Here is a 19,130-nt window from a genome sequence, read left to right as displayed (position 1 = left end):
ACAATTATTTAAACATGTACTACTACCGTTATAGATTTTATGTCTTGGACAACTATATGTTATATATACCGTTTCAGATGTATTTGATAACTGTATGCTGTCAGTGACATATCGTCACCCTGGTGCAATAACTGCATATCCAAACAGAAGCAAATATTGAGTTCTTGCATTAAGGTGTCGATATGTAACTTTATAACTTTTGTAATTTCTGTTTTGCCATCACGAATAGAATATAATAATTGTTTTTTTTCAGATTTAAACATCTAGTTCATCATCCATCAGTATTGTTATACATATAAACAATAAAAGTCAAAATCAAGTCAACACATTTATTCACTCAAAGTCATGCACATCATGAACAAATTAAGGTAATTGATAAAGACAATACAATTCAGAGGCTCAAATTGAGTATTCAAAGACATAAACAGACATTCAAGTGTATCAAATATTTAAAAAACAGATAGTCCCGTTGAACAGGATAAATATTGCACATGGATCATTGGATTCAAACAGTGATATAGTTTACGAAGTATAAAATGGGATAAGTACAATGGGAGAGTCAACAAATAAAAATGCAAAAATGTCTTAGATAAATAAGAACAGTAATGTTTTAACGAATTTGTTTAAGAATAGCAGATACCATTTTACACATATTCAAAAATACCTTTTAATTAGTTGTGTTAACCAACTGTTAAAGTTTATATATGTTTGGATGTTTGTTAAAATATGGTTTTATATACTCCTTACGCTCGTTATAAAAAATATTACACTCGAATAAAAATAGAATTCATCCCCTAGTTAGTAACATGTTTGGCATTTCATTAATATAAATACTAGTATTCCGTGCCATCTAATAATCTCACTCATATAAAATATTTCTATAATGCCTCTAGCGACCTTTTTTGTCCTTAGAAATTCGAATTAGAAGCTATATGTTGACAAAGTAATTATCAATGCCTTATTATCAGTGTAAAGTACGTTAATGGATATATTCTTTTTTAATGCCACTCGACACATCTTGGGCGTGAAAATGTCTTCAAAGATTGATGGTTATAATTTTATGCTATTATCTCTAATTGAAAAAGGTGATACACTACATCCGCACTTTTAATCACGTTAACAAGTACAATGAGGTTGTTGAATAACAAGAGTGGGTCATGTTGGAAGACAAATTTACAACACTTATACATGATTTACAAACTCTTTATATCACTTATATTATTTGTACGGATATCTTACAATTTGTTCCACAAGAGACACGGATAGCAGAAATGAAGGTAGATGTAGGGTAGTGAGAGGCTATTTACGCTCTTTTTATACCCCCATGGTTCCTAAACAAGCTATACACGGAAGACAATTGTTCTGCACAACGAATACGACATACTAAGTAAAGTCCCAAACTCTGTTCCTTTGGTTTTAGGCCTTTTGAATGCTTCTTTTTAACTTTATGCCTGATATTGATAAGTGTGGTTACTTAACCCATAAAATATAATCAATTAAATGGTGACAACATTCGCTTCAGTGATGAAAAAACCCCGATTCGTCGAGCAATCCAGATCAAACTGAGATGCTTTCATTTTCATCGGTTTAATTCATGTAAATGATATTTTAAAATAAAATAAAGCAATATATGTTGTGTATAGTATGTTTAAACTCAATCTTGCTGACGATCTGAACTTCTTTATGTCTAGTTTAAATGTCTAACAATAATTTCGAAATTTTATATATTTGATTACTTCATACGTGGGTTTATTAGTTTTACTTTTCTTTAACGCGTTACTTCGTAATTGTTATAAACTAAAAAAAACGAACCACTCGAAATAGAATCAAACGCCCTTAGGTGAACCGAAATATACATTTGTTCCCATGCAATCGCCAACACCAACCAAAAATACAGTTTCGTTTTCCCACATTTGTAATTTGACTTGCACCTTTAAGTACTCGTGAACTGATAATATATACAATATGTATACGTGAATTACAGTCAATATTCACATTCTCTAGTACTTTTTGTATAAATGAAGTGACGTTCATTTTCGCAAGAGTGCCCCCGTCGAATCACCAGCCTATTTATTATGCAAATGTTAGTTACGCGCATGGGCACTACTCCTTACATTGTTAATATTTTTCGACATCAAGAATACAAAGTATTTGTTTATTTAAGAACAGAAAATTGTTCTACTTCATACGAGTTCATTGTTATAAAACTATATTGTGAAAATCAAGACATGGAAATAAAAAGTGTCAGTGATTCGTACAGAACAAATTTGGAAATTCTTCCTGTGGATGTTTCAAGCAAGGATTGGAAATGATGAAAAAACGAATTGGCAGCGCAATGTTATTAGCTTTTCTCCGACCTAGTTCACTCTACAAAACTATATGTTGTTTGAGAGTAAGTTAATTCATCGTCCTGAACTTTAACGAAGACGGGAATGCAACTTGATAGGAGGTAAAATATATATACAATTAAGTATCAAACTTACTAATAAAGAACAGTTGGACTGTCTTGAAATCTGATAAGGTAAAAGATAATATCAAAATAAATAAATATTTTACTGACTGGAATGGGATTAAATCTTGTTGCTTTTTTATTTTGTTTCTTCTCTTTGCCTTGTGAGAGCACACGGTCTGTTGTCGAGTTATTGTGAATGCTAACGTATATCAAAATTATTTAAAAGGAAATAATTATGAGTTGTCATTATATAAACATGTGAGGCAGTTTACCTTTTAATTTACAGATCGAATTCTGATAAAAATACGAGACGATATAAAAAACACTATTTACTGCGTAATGATACACAACTGCATTGATTTGATACGTTAAAAAAGGGGCGGTAATTCGCTGTTCCGTTTCATTGGTACAGCGACGCATATTTCCCCTTGGTGTTAAAAAAATATAGATATTTTTTAATGTTTTCGAGATAAACTGGATTTCAACAAATGTTCAGAAAACTTGCAAATATAAACGCAATTCACGGAATTGCCTTTTTTGAGCGGGGCATTCAATATCTCATGAATGCCCCCAAAATAAATATCAATTCTTAAATGATTGTCCCTCACTAAATATTTGTCATCGCTGCATTATCCTAATAATGTGTACCGTATCTCCATGATTTTTTCGAAGTCGAAGGCAAGACGTTCTGGAGACACAAGATTAAAGTAAACGTTTCATTTTGCGCACAACGCGTTTCTTATATTTTAATACATTTGTTTCAAGACAGAGTAACCCATTAAGGCAGTTTAAGGGTTTAAGCGATTATTTGCATGATTATCAGTTTTACGGCCCGTGTCATATATTATTGTTTGACGGACCGCCTTTTGAACTTTCGCACGTGAATTCAACGTTCGTCTTAAAATTATTTATAATGCAAAACAAATTTGTACTTATATCTCCATGTTTATTATGGATACCCTCTACAAAGTGACCATCAGACCGTTGTGTGTCAGGTATTTGATAAGACAGTAAGAATCACACCCTAATGACCTAATATTCGTGTTCCAGCGGTCGGCGCTTTTTTCACGACAAATGATGGCACCGTTTGATTCTTTGCAGTAATATTCACATTCTATCAGTGTTTTTACACATACCTAAATCATGTCATATCTTAAATTGCAGACACGAAATATTTTTTCATTGTTTTTAGGCAATTATTTTTTAACAAAACAGCATTTGTTCCAGACCTGTTAGATTCCTTGCGGCTCTAGGTTACAGTTTCATCGCCAAGTCTGAATGTTTGACCTCAAAGCTTAAAATACGCGTAAATAACACCAGACTGTTTATGTCGCACAAGTCTTCTATGTCTGTTGCCTACACCAGACTGTTTATGTCGCACAAGTCTTCTATGTTGTGTCTGTTGCCTACACCAGACTGTTTATGTCGCACAAGTCTTCTATGTCTGTTGCCTACACCAGACTGTTTATGTCGCACAAGTCTGCTATGTCTGTTGCCTACACCAGACTGTTTATGTCGCACAAGTCTGCTATGTTGTGTCTGTTGCCTACACCAGACTGTTTATGTCGCACAAGTCTTCTATGTTGTGTCTGTTGCCTACACCAGACTGTTTATGTCGCACAAGTCTTCTATGTCTGTTGCCTACACCAAACTGTTTATGTCGCACAAGTCTTCTATGTTGTGTCTGTTGCCTACACCAGACTGTTTATGTCGCACAAGTCTTCTATGTCTGTTGCCTACACCAAACTGTTTATGTCGCACAAGTCTTCTATGTTGTGTCTGTTGCCTACACCAGACTGTTTATGTCGCACAAGTCTTCTATGTCTGTTGCCTACACCAAACTGTTTATGTCGCACAAGTCTTCTATGTTGTGTCTGTTGCCTACACCAAACTGTTTATGTCGCACAAGTCTTCTATGTTATGTCTGTTGCCTACACCAGACTGTTTATGTCGCACAAGTCTGCTATGTCTGTTGCCTACACCAGACTGTTTATGTCGCACAAGTCTGCTATGTTGTGTCTGTTGCCTACACCAGACTGTTTATGTCGCACAAGTCTGCTATGTTGTGTCTGTTGCCTACACCAGACTGTTTATGTCGCACAAGTCTGCTATGTTGTGTCTGTTGCCTACACCAGACTGTTTATGTCGCACAAGTCTTCTATGTCTGTTGCCTACACCAGACTGTTTATGTCGCACAAGTCTGCTATGTCTGTTGCCTACACCAGACTGTTTATGTCGCACAAGTCTTCTATGTTGTGTCTGTTGCCTACACCAGACTGTTTATGTCGCACAAGTCTGCTATGTCTGTTGCCTACACCAGACTGTTTATGTCGCACAAGTCTGCTATGTTGTGTCTGTTGCCTACACCAGACTGTTTATGTCGCACAAGTCTGCTATGTTGTGTCTGTTGCCTACACCAGACTGTTTATGTCGCACAAGTCTTCTATGTTGTGTCTGTTGCCTACACCAGACTGTTTATGTCGCACAAGTCTGCTATGTCTGTTGCCTACACCAGACTGTTTATGTCGCACAAGTCTGCTATGTTGTGTCTGTTGCCTACACCAGACTGTTTATGTCGCACAAGTCTTCTATGTTGTGTCTGTTGCCTACACCAGACTGTTTATGTCGCACAAGTCTTCTATGTTGTGTCTGTTGCCTACACCAGACTGTTTATGTCGCACAAGTCTTCTATGTCTGTTGCCTCTAAAATATATATGGTTGAACAGAATACACAAAAGAAAATATTATTGTTAGAAGAATAAGAAAGCCAAAGGCCAGCTCAATTTCTCCTGATATACCATCAGCAAAGGAAAAAACACGAAGTTGTTAATGTCAAAAATGGAGCATATAAAACGTCAGTGTAAATTATAACTGTAAACGTTAGATTTATAACCATGTTCTCTACCTCTGCTCGCATTACTGCGTAGCATCATCATCATATATATGAATGGTGGGCTCAGTGCGTAGCATCATCATCATATATATGAATGGTGGGCTCAGTGCGTAGCATCATTATATATACGAATGGTGCACTCAGTGCGTAGCATTATTATATATATGCATTGTGAACTTTTAGGAAGCGTGAACAATATACACGGTGGGTGTGGGAAGTTCTACTCAAGTCCAGTTTAACAAGGTAAACAAAATATATCATAATAAAATAATTATATCTAGAACAAAATTCCACCGTTAATTTTCTGTCGTCTGATGATTTTGTGTACACATTGAATATTGACGTCTCTACTGTATGTGTATAAGGGAGGCAATCACGTCATGATTTAGCTAAAATATTGAAACAGTTATTTGCCCTTATATGACATTCAAAATGTCACTGCGGTCACATGACCAGACAGTGAATTTTCGCTTGGTCACGTGTAAAAAATGTTGCAAATGATTCTGCAAGTCAAAATATCTCTTTTTCGGGTAATAGGATTTTACCATTGTAGACAAAAAATGAGGTATAATAAATATATATATTAGTAGCGATTACATTTGTTGTTGTTATCCCTCCCTTCCGTCGCCATTGCTGCCCAACATCACAAGTCGCTCTTGTAACCCCTACCTGGTAGCCGTCGTCATGGTCATGTCCGTTTCATGAGATGTTTAAAGATGATTTCTTTTTATCTGAAAGATAAATTAAAAGGAAACCGTACGATAACAACATAATTCATCGTGTATATTATGTTTCCAGCAGTCACCATTGGTTCAGGAACGATTAAGGCCGTAAATCATCTCAGTGAACAATTTGGTGTTTTGCAATTTTTTGTGTATGTATTTTCGTAGATAAAAAGGTGCACCGGCTCTATTTTCAGTAGATTGCCAACAAGAAACTCTAGCAAACAAAGTTCTTATGATTTACATTTTACATTCTTGTACAGTTTCAGGAATCCGAATCGAGATCGATGTTTGTGTTCAATTTTGGCGATATACAGAAAATAGAGCAGGAGGACGATTGTGGATTGACATTGGCACACACAAAAATGCAAACACCAAATTTTGAAAATGTTCATATTTAATATTGAGAAAAATATATTTGTTCTTTGAAACCATCTTTGAAAAAAGGCAGTTGTTTACCAAGTAGAAAAATCAATCTTAGTAGCCCTTTGCATACGGCTCATTTTCCACGATATCATCTTGACATGCAACTCAGTGTTCATCACAAGTTTGATTTCGCGGCTATGCAAAGCACGCTATAAAATGTCTAATACATAATTGAATCAATGCAGGGAACGAGTAATTACGTCCTTGTCCTCTTCAAGTTATACCCTCGATGAAAGCAAGAATAAATAAAAATATTTTGTATGTTGCGTTTATATGCCGTACATTTGCCCATTGGCAAATATCCCCACGTGAGCAATATTTTCATGGGGTATTTTTTACGCGTTTTTATGGCAATTGAGGAAAATGAATATTTTGATAAAACACCAACAGATTCTTACACACTGTAAATAGCGATATTACTAACATATGATATTTGAATCCCTATGTGATACCACTATTCATCACTTTGTGATATTATGTTACAGTACATTTAGGAAAATAAAAAAGGTTCTGCGTCTTTTATTTTTTATATGGTAATGCTATCAGAAGAAACAATTTAACTGTTTGTATGTACGTTAAGCTCGAATAAAAACAGTTGATAACATAAAAAATATCAGCTGAAATATGAGCGCAATAGCTTCTAATTGAATGTCTTAAAGATTCCTTTTTAATAGCATATGAGTATTTCAATCAGTTCAGTCAGTTCTCTGCAAGATAAGTTTTAAAAGAGTTTGACAGAATACATAATGTTGTATGTATATCACTTCACTTACTTTATTTTGCTTAGTTTGTCAATTATTTACTGTTTAACAAAATACCTCAAGGGGCAATTGATTTCTTGTCTTCAATGGTTGCAATAACAGCGTTTAAATTAATAGTTCATGTGCTATAGTCAAATGATCATTATTGGATGTATTTTGTCAGTAAATACTGCAGCATAACAGAATTGTGCATACATTTATAAAATCAACCAATTTTTGACATGGCCCTTTGAAATTTTCATATTTATCAATTTTCAGCACAAATATGTCAATATCAAAACCTCTTAATTAAAATGAAATACATACCATAAAAACACATTTATCATTTAAGCTTATTTTTTTTTTATCAAAATATTTCATGAAAAAATGACTATTTTAAGGATGTATAGTTTGCAGTTTGACCAGGCATAAGACACTAATGTCTTGGTTCAACACTTTCTACAGTCAAATATATCAGCAATCTTCCTCGCCACGATTTTTCAAACCGCCATCACAGGTTACACAGCACAATGTATTAACTTAAATGTAACAAAACTTCTTTATTAAAGGGCAATCCTGTAAATATATCTTGCATTGATTTCTCCTTAACTAATATTTAAAAATATTTTGTTCTTTAAGCAGTTCCTTGCAATTATAATATAAAGGCAAGGGTATTGACCTTTTTATGCACATATTTGCCCGCCGGGTAATTTTAACACGAGGTTATTGTCGTCATATAAACGCAACAATAGTCTATGTGTCTCAGCTTATGGTTGCAGTTTTAAAAAAAAATTGAGGCAGCCTCATGAGATGCAAATTAAATCATTATGGAATATACACTCAGCCTGCTTAAAAGACCCTGCTTTTCCAACTGTTGACGATGTACTTACACCGTTCGGGCTCGTCACACTGAGCCGAGGTATCAAGGATCTCTGAAAATTGTGAATTGCACTTAACCCGTAGCGTGACAGATTTAGGAACATTTTAAAGCGTCTTCTTATTGTATACTACATTTGAATAAGGGAAATATGCTTTCGACAAACAAGCCATCACAAAGATCTTTACGAAAATATAGATATGCGAGTTAAGGGTCAGGGCTAAATATTTTGGGTTATTCGGGAAACCTAAATCAAACATTTTGTTAAACGTTAAAGTACATTGATTGAGGAGCGATACATTTGTAAAAACATTGAAATGATATGCTAGAACTGAGTTTTCTGTTATTTTTACTCTCCAGCCATTGTAATATTTAAATTTATGTATTCCAAAATGCAGAAGCGATATTACAGGACACAGCGACATCCCTTTAGGACAATGTAAATCAAGAACTGACTCTTTTATATTTTGTTTTATCAGCTCTCTGACAAAGTGCATTGTCATTACCAATTTTGCTGATTCATTTTAAGATTAGATTAGAGACAAATATCGCCAGAACAATATTTCCAAAACGAGGCATAAAGCATTTGAATATCGCAGACTTTAGTCAACAGTTTTCGAAGAATTCATAACCTTGTTGGCGACACAATCGCGTAAATGATCGTTTTATTTCCCCATTTGTTTTTGTTTTCAAAAGTCTGAATATTTATGAAGTGAATACTGAATATAACGCTTCACAAAGCTGAGATAGAGCAGGGAATTCGGTGCAAGACACCATATACAAATTAGTTTAGACATCTGACAGAACAGATACTATGTACATACAATTTCATTTCTGTCACTGGTAAATTTCACGAAAGAAGTAACAATCACATCAAAACCTTAACCGCCAATTTTTTCAACATATTTCACATAGGTCACAACTGTTTTCAAATATGTTTTACATATAAGAAATTAAACGTGCGAAAAAGGTTGAAACATTTTTTACACTTAAAAGTGGGAATACTTAGGCAGCTTTGGCAGGTTCATATGTTTATATTGAGAAATTATAATAAATTAATAACAGGTTGAATTAGGACTCTGAAAGCTTCTCATTTCACAACAGCTTAATTAGATGAAGTTCAGATAATACGAAAATGTTGTTTTAAAGTATCTTTCTACAACCTTTCACAGTTTTCAAAGAAATAACAAGAGGCTTGTTTTCATACGAGTCATCAAAGAAGCCGCATAGTGTTTGCACACAAAATCATATCCGTTTTGGATCGAGCGTTTCTCTAACTCGGCCTTTTTGACCCGACACCAAATCACGTGATCTAAGTAACACAAGACTGGGGGAATCCCCCAGACTTATTGTATTACCACAATGCCAAAGCTAGTGTGTGATATCGGAACTCGAAATTAAATGATCATTATACAGTAATATCAGTCGTTCTAAATCAATGCATTGTTGGCTTTTTTCAGGAAATGCTCATTTAATGAACAAATGATATCCATATACTTTTGTATGATTGGTTCATGGAGTCGAATACGGCAATGAAAACTCCTTCACACTATGCAATTTTGAGACGGAAGGTAAGCAAAATGTATGTATACATCACTTTTCGTTTACGACTCGCTTATTGAGTTGTAATGGAACATTATGGAATGTACCATTTTATATTTAATACTAATATGAAGATAAAAGCACTTAATAAGCAAATTAAGATGCATTTAAGTGGAAATTGGAGATGATTCACCTTTGATTGTTGTTGAAATTGATGTCTTTCGTAATCGAAGTAATCGATATGACTCTATTCTGTCTATCAGAAAATAAGCCTTATAAGTCATTAACCATCGAATACTGTCATAATTTATCAGGCTAAAAAAACGCAAAATATCCAGAGATTTTCCTCAGTGCTAAATCTGAAAAGAAATATTAATGTCATTTTATAAGCAAATACAAAAATAACGACCCCGACAAGAACCTGGACACTTAAGATATAGTTGATCTTTAGATTACACTTCTGATGGTACAACAATCAGGAAATAATACAATTAAGAATATATTTACACATGTTAAAAATCACATTTATAGTCTGAAATTTCAAATGCAACAGAGAAGTACAATTCACAAACTGACAAAAAATTTAAGACGACTTAATAATTGAATTCAGCCCGTAGCATCTGGTATTCATCAACAATACAAGAATCATGTTATGTACAGGACAACTAATGTGTCCGTTTGTATTGTTGTATTAACCTGCTTTTTCTTTGCACGTAAAATCATGATCGCGACTCCGCTTCACATTTTAGTCCGTGTTAAGCTGCACTGTTCAGCTTGAACCGCGTTGGTCACAGATCTGCAAGACTTGAATATGGCATTGGATCAACCTTCCTGGATGAAATCCGAAGCTTACGCACATCTTGTCAAATGACTGATGATTTTCTGAGAACATAAACATGTATCACAGTATCAGTCTTTTGTTTAAGTTCATACAATTATATATTTATCATAGAAACCCCTTACACAATTTGCATCTTAAACATTTTACTAGTTTGGAACCACCTATGCCATGGTGCAAGGGGCAACATTCAATGGCGCGCCCTTCTTGAGGATTCAGAATTTTGTAAAAGCTTTGGACCTTTTTCAAGTCCATAAAGGTTGTTTGCTAAAGCTACTTGCCTGTTTTTTTTATGTCATTTCTACGCCCGAGCGAAATGTCCAAAGAACTGCACCATTTAAATTTTGACGCTTAAAATGCCATTTGAGGCCAGGTTCATTTGGAAAACCTCGATATATGACATTTTGGGGCTAAACGTCTTAACATTAAAGAAGCGCAGGCGCTTGGATGCCACACAGTGAAAATGGAAATTTAACTTAAGACAGACAATCAGATTGAGATAAATTGGGTGAATTTATGTATGTAGGACTAATATAAAACTGTTTTTCATAGAATAAGCAGTAACTGATTCGTTTGGACTGCTTTGTTTAAAGAGTGTCATTTGTGGCCAGAAATGTATTCGCAGTTTTCTTTTCCTGCCAATGGTTGTTCCGAATATGCCATTTCCTGGTTTTCACAAATTTCGCTTATTTGTCTTTGATATATAAGTAGTTTGCATTCCTATGAGAATGCAGAATGTCAAAATTTGGTGCACAATTGACTGAATACTTGAAATGTGTGCAGAACTGCATCATTGAATGTTCGTATACGGTATCACTTTCACACACAATTTCCACTAAAGTCACGGTAATGTTCAATATTTAAGATTTTTTTTATCATTTCGTTTCACATCTGTGATAAATAGTTACAAAAAATATCTAAACCCGTAATACAATGTGTTTGTGAGAGTTTTTTTTAAATATTAAAATATATGAAACACTAAGTGTTAATCTTTTGTTTACGTGTTGTTGTTGTTGAGTTTTTAAGAAAGTGCGTAGTCGGACAATCACGTGACAAGGTAAGATACCACTTAATATATTTTTATACACTGTTTTACTTATTTGCAATCGAAATAACAATGGTTTCTGCTGTTTCATTTTATTTTATTAAAAAGGAAGGTTAGGTTTTCAGAATGATAGCCGCAAAACAATCTCCTCTTATTAATGATTCCATGTATGGCTTTGGATTTCTCGACAATGTCGGCGTTTCCTCAATTATTCGGAAAAAAGCGACATTTTTAAATAGAAATTATGAATCACGAGGTCTTAAAAAGTTAAGGAACGGTGCTAAAGCTGTAAATATTTTGTATATCTTCGCATTTGGATATAGGAGGTATATGCCGATCAGAATGGAAGTCCCGATTCAAGTACTTTCGCCTAACAAATAATACTCGAATCGAAATCGAAATATACGCGAAAAACTACTAGTATACATATTGTTATTAGAAATAACTAAGATTAAGTCTTGTGGACGCACACGTTCCTAAAATCTTTTTGAAATTAATGCTGATACCCTGAAACAACTGCGTGTCAGTATTCTTATTTTTGAACCAATTGGAAACACACTCTAACATATTTTATTAAATCTTGTTCAATTATTCCAATTAGTCCCAAAAGATTAGATATGATTGAACCTAAAAATGAAAAAATGCTAGTATAATTTTTGCAATTATCTCCGTATGTCCGTTATTTATAACAAAAACAACCTCTAAAAAGTCAATAAATCTAAACAACAAACATATATCAAGTATTCCAAAAGTGTTTAGGCTTATGCGTTACTCACTTGGCTAGCTGGACATATTTACATTTTATCAATGAGAAGTGCGTGCTCTGAAAACCAAATATCCATCCAGCAGATACAAAACGGCCGAATTCCCATTTAGTCAATAAATGATTTTATTCAGTGAGAAAATTAGTTTGTTTTTGGTTCACCAAAGAAAAGTCGGTGCCGAGATGCGCCCGGCTTGCCGACTTAAAACTTTATTGCAACGACTTTCGTTTATGAATCATAACGTTTACAATATCTTATTTTTATTCTTTTTAAGGTAAAGAACTTTCATAAATAGCTTAGTCATGCTACATGCATTTTAGTAGTTTTTACTGTAAATGTTATACATTTTTGATGATCTAGATTTCTATTGCTATTGTTAAAACTGCTTATATGCAATACATATTTAAAACGTATTTGACGGTTTTTCAATGCCTAGGTTAATGGATATTGATAAACCTTATTAATTTCTCAATCTACACAGTCAGCCGTTTGTAAAAAACCCAGATATTGTGCCCTTCATATAGATGTTGAAAAACTGTCTGCTGCAAAAAAACAAACACCTGTGAGTTGACTTTGAGATAATCCAAGTCTGCAATATATTACATCCAAGCGTAAACGGCATGGCCTGTATTGTGTTTGCTGTCGCCAGGAAAATGAACACAACGTCGAACATAAAAGCCATGTAATCTATATGTTCTATATCATTATGACAACGTGCTTAACTATAACAATACTCAAGAAAAAAACACATTTCATTAAATAAAGCTATGCTAACTATCTGCTCTGTACCATGAATACAACGTGATTGACTATAAGATTGCTCAAGAAAAAAACAACACATGTCATTAAATAAACATGAATTGGGGTTTTGACATCAACATAATTGTCGGCCAAGAACCAGAAGAGCTTATGCAATTTCGGAGTGCCCGTCATCCGTCTGTCAGTCCGTGCGTCTGTAAACAATTGCTTGTGAGCGCGATAAAGTCTTCATGTTGTTGCCGATGTTTTTTCCCTATGCAGTAGCTAGATATTGATAAGAGCTCAGTAACTTTCGAAAACCAGTCTTATTTTTGACATTTGTACATATTCTAGCGAATCTTATTAACTGTGCAATAAAAACACCATATGATGGTGATTTTAGGAACATCTCCATCAAAAGATGGGTAATTCATTATTTTAAAATGAAAATCACCACGTTTATCATAAAGATTGATATTCAATATATCTTCCCTTACTTCGAGTTGCAGATCTAAATAGGATGCTTTTTAATTGGACGTATTAGATTTATTAAGTTGCAATTGTGAAGGTATATCGATTTAATATATAACTGTTCATACCGGATTATCCAAACTTAGAATATCATCAATATATCTAAAAGTGCTTTTTAATTCATAATCAAGGGCGAGATCTCCAGACTTAGATACATTCAACATATATTCACTTTCATAGCAGTATAAAAAGAGGTTTGCAAGTAAAGTTTACATGACTTCAACTTTTAGGAGATCACAGAGATGTTCTCTAAAGTAATTGCTGGAACAATTTAGCACACATTTGCAATACTCAAGAACATTATTCATCGCCCATAAACGAAACCGTCGATAATTGGGTCAATTGTATATTTTCACAAAATAATTTCCTTTATACTAAATGCCCATACTAGATCCAATTTTTTTCGAATCGAATCAATATTCTCCTTTAGAAGCGTATTACGCACGAGTTTCTCAATCTCAAACAATTCTTATAAGGCTTATGCTTATGTTCAAACTTTGTACAATGTTTCAAGAGTTATTTTGGTTATTTTATATCAATTTTATATTGAGCTATTTTGATTATGAAATTTATGTATTGCATACTTATTTTTAAACTATTTTATGACACCCAAATCTCAAAATGCTCTGTGCTCCATTCCTTTTGCTTATATAGCAACGTTTTCAAGAATACGATATGATCCGCTTCTGATTAAAAAATGAGACATTGCATATTAATTGGTCAATGTTAACAAGTTGTCAACATGAAATATACGTTATGGGGTTAGTACGTAAATTGATAGGTGACGAGGTATATGGGGCACAGGAATTATTTGCCAAGAACCAAGACAGAAGAGTTCCATCTTTTGATATCTAAGTTTAGGTTATCCTAATGATTTGCAACTCTTTATTTCGTTAAACACAAGGAGTGCACTTAACAAAAACATGAGCGGTTGCGATCTGCGATTTTTCACAATACAACAATGCTAACTTTTATTCCGAAAATTCTTGCATCACTCGGCAACTGCTCAGGTACTGTTTGCAAAGCTCTACACTCAGTCAACGTATCTACCGCATAATCATATATAGAGTTAGTGGTACAGTTAGGGAATTCGTTGATATTATCCGTACTTTTATTTTTAATAAATCATCGTGTGGACCTCGGGAATTTAGCAGACATTATATCAGACTCTATCATGAAAAATACTAACCAGTGGTACAGGGAATTTAATAAAGGCAATAATATTAATATCAGTACACAAATATTATAATCCCTTTATCAATAAAGTCAAATGAGTTAAACATTGAAATGCATTATAATTAAAAACAAAATATGTATTGCATTAACCGAAACTGTGGGACTTTAAAGATACACTCTTACTTAAGGAATGAATTGCGGGGTTGATATCATTATCGGGGTATGAACGCAATTGGATTGGTCAATGTGTGTGGAGTCCGAAGGACTCCACGCGTACTTTGACCAACCGAATTGCCTTCATATCCCCGATAATGACATCAACCCCGCAATTCATTCCTTATATTTACACCAATAGTTCATTATTTCATTCAAGAATTGTTAAAAATATCTTCATTTCATTTAAGAAAACCTTTAAGTTATCCGTTCTTACCCATCCTGTAAATAGAATGACCCGACTATAACCGGTAACATTTTTTTCAAATGACGTCAAAATAACGCGGGAAAAGATCAACCACTTGCAATCACTTTAAAACGTAAAATTGAAACACTTCTGGTACCATTATATTTAAAATATAATAGACTAACACTTTTAAAAATGTTGATTTATATTTTACGGGACCTGCAGACACAATACAACCAATAACAAGATCAATAGCTTTCATGTATATTGTTATGCAATGAATTACGACCCGAACATATCCGAAGATATTGCGTTCATCGATTGATGATCGTAATTGCCGAAAGGCAGTTCATTTAAGGAATGGAAGTTGAGATGTAAATATAGCCAAATAAGAGTTACCACGATTAATAAAAATGTTTTAACATACCAAACGGGATGAGTAAGAGACGAAAACAATGGTTCTTATGAATGTTATCGAGGTTAATTTGAAAGAAAGTTGCAAAAAATACGCTATTTCTACCTAATGAGACGATAGTAGATCACTGTAAATCTTTTAGCATTCACCAATCATTTAATATTTTTTTCATTTCCAGCTATAAAATACACGGTTACAATCTTGTTATCAGTTATTAATATTTTTCATTAATTCATTATTTGGGAAGTAGTTAAACGTGTATCATTCAAAATTTATGTTTGTTATACATGTGCATGTATTGAATATGAATAAGAGTGTCACTTTAAAATAGATTATAGTTTAGTACTGGATGTGTTTCAGGATACCCTTTCTATATTTAATAGTGTGAATGCTACTTCAGATGGATATCTTTTTTAAGTTCGAGTTATGCACAATATGTTTACTTGTTAGTACTATAAATACAGTCCAATACCTGAACTCAGAGAGAAAACTCTGGCCAGAACTTGACTGTCTTTCGGACATGGATTCCTTGAAAAGATAATGGTGCTAAACTTCAAACTAAGTTGACTGTCTTAGCACAAACGCGACATACTTTTTTATTGTTTAAGTTTGGGTTTGAACTGAATTTTGGTTTAACTAGTATTTATTTTGATAATATGATAAGTTCATTATTTATGCGAAAAACTACAGAAACAAGCTCAGCAGCAAAAAGTTTAAACATAAACCCGGTTTAATGTGACTGGGTAAACGCCAAAGACATAGAACATAAAACAATAAATAACAAACAAGAAACATGGAAGAACAGCACAAACTCCACAAACAGCACATTGCATACATACCACATATAAAAAAACTAGGTATGTTTATCAAGGATTGTTAGGTACCGCCTTGGAACGGTCAGTAAAATGTAAATTGGGTTTAAACCAGTTGAAGTGCACAAACCTCACTCCTATCTCAACAATCCTAAATAAAGAAAAAAAACGGCAAATCTTATCAAACCAACATTTACTTGAGGAAACTTAACAATAAAACAAATACTAATAATAAACTTATAGATCCAAAGTTTGACGCAAAGCACCAGTTAATAGCAAAACACATATAATACCAGGTAGACAGACAATAACAAAGTAATCATGATAGTTATTATAATTTGACATATTTGATTCATTATTCACAATAGAACACTAAAGGAGATGACAAAGTATTGATAACTACAGTTCATGGCGTTATCGAGAGTCAAAAGATATTGATATATACATACAATCAAAGAAAGGTTTGACTTCGTGAAGTGCGGAAGATAGAACAGGAGTTAAGGAATAGAACGGAATGAGAAATTTAAGGGATTGAGAAGTTGCATAGCCGAGTCAGAAACGGTGAGTTTTTACGATTTTGAAAAGAGTTTGTAAAACGTTTGGTGTTAGCGATAATGTTTGTTGTTGATGGAATATATGCTTTTTGATACTCGAGGTGTAAGATGTGTCTCTAAACAAAATAGGCTGTATAGTAATAGTGTTAAGGGAACTAAGATTTTCAACTTTAGCAAGTATATAATAAACATGGGGAAAAGTGGTTAGTGTCTCCTATTCTTTAATAAGTACACAGGAGAGTTTCTACGACATTCTTTGAAAGAGATATTTATTTAAAGTGCTGCAATGCATTTGAAGGCAAGCTTGATGGATGTTGTTGACCCTTGACACTTGGTAATAATGACAAGGTACTTTACGATCATTTTTATTTATCGCCGGGCGAAATTATTGCAGTGATGTAGACTTTCTTGTGGATGACGATAACGCATTCTACAAAGAGATTGTTGATGTTTAAAACGATTTGCAATTGACGATACGTGACTGCGATGTCTGAGACGTTTAGACGTAGTTTCTGCAACTAATGATGAGTTGATTGAGGCATGATCCAGCATATACATTTTCAAATGGTGCGAGGCAAGTCGCTCCAGCCAACATATGAGTTGCTTCTTCTTTAATACGTTCAACGTCATCTTGATCTGCGATGATTATTTTATCCCAGACAGAATCACAGCGTACTATAGCATTCGCTGAATGTTTTGTACGTAATTTCAAGAGGATGTCGGTCTAGAAAGAACTGAAATTTCCTGTAGTGCATTAATGCGTTTACATGCCTTCTCTACAAAAATGGAAATGTGTTTGTACCAAGCTCCCGGTGATGATAGATCGCAACTTAATGTTTGTGGTTTTCTGCTTCCGCATTGGAAGGAAATATATGGTTGTCACAAACGTGAAACGCAATAAATGGCATTTTTCCAATCTGAAGTGCTGTATGTTCACATTGAAATGTAAAAATTAAAATAAATTAGTTGTGCATAACCTTTCAATCGCCTGCGAAAATTTTCTATTAACTTGTACTTATCGGCCGTGATACTATAAATCACTTTGTCATACTATCGTGATGGCATTCTTAACTTGAACACTGTTCATGAGTGAGTATATAAGGCTACATTTTTATCATCAAATGTCAGGTTGAATTGTTATAGTTATATACTGACTCACAATCTGTACGTAAGTGTTTTACAATGGATTTGATAGAATAAAGTCATTCTTTAAGATATATCTCCTTTATGTAACTTGACCAAACATCAGCTGATTAACCAAAATGTTAAATTTGCTGCCTGGTGGCTTGATAACCTCTTGTAGCTTTGATTTCTAAGGGTTTTGATTGCTGACTTCTAATATTTTAATTGTTTTTACCATAGCTACAATATTGCTATTCATTTTAATTATATTCGGTCGTTTTTGCATTTGCATTGAACACAAAAACATAAAATCGCAAACAAGAAACATGGAGAACAGGCCAAAACTCCACAAACAGCACAGTGCATACATACTATATATAAAAAAACTAGGTAAGTTTATCAAGGATTGTTAGGTACCGCCTTGGAACGGTCAGTAAAATGTAAATTTACTGGGGCTTATTATTATTATTATTATTATTATTATACCCCATTTATATAGCACTTTTATCATAAAAAACATACGTTCAAAAGTGCTTAACAAACAAATGTACGTATATATACAAAAAACATATATAGAAAGAATAAGGCAGATACACATGATAAAAATAAACACTACGGCTACATACAACCAATCTTTAAAAATAATCAGAAGGTATTAAAAAGTATAAAAGTTAAGAAGCGATACTAAAACAGTACTTAAAAGACACGGGCCGAGTAAAATTAAGTGTACACACATCATAAACTGTTCTTAAAAAAAATGATTCAAGAAGTACAAATACTTATGATCAGATAGATCGTGTACAATTTACAAAACCAGTGGAATAAAACTTAACGCAACATTAATACAACCAGTAAAATGGACATACGAAACAATGGTACTAGAATAACTACAGAATGATAAAAAACAAACAAACAAAAAACAACAAAAAAAGAAGAAGTGTGTCTTCAGGGCTCTTTTAAAAGAAGCATACGTGTCACAGTCCCGTATTCCTCTTGGAAGAGAATTCCACAGCTTTGAGGCAGCAGTCACGTAACTTCTGTCACCAAACATAGCAGTCCGACTTCTTTCCGGGGTTTAAACCA

The sequence above is a fragment of the Mya arenaria genome, chromosome 6, assembly GCF_026914265.1.
Source record: "Mya arenaria isolate MELC-2E11 chromosome 6, ASM2691426v1".
NCBI lineage: Eukaryota > Metazoa > Mollusca > Bivalvia > Myida > Myidae > Mya > Mya arenaria.
Note: the sequence above shows the minus strand (reverse complement) of the source record.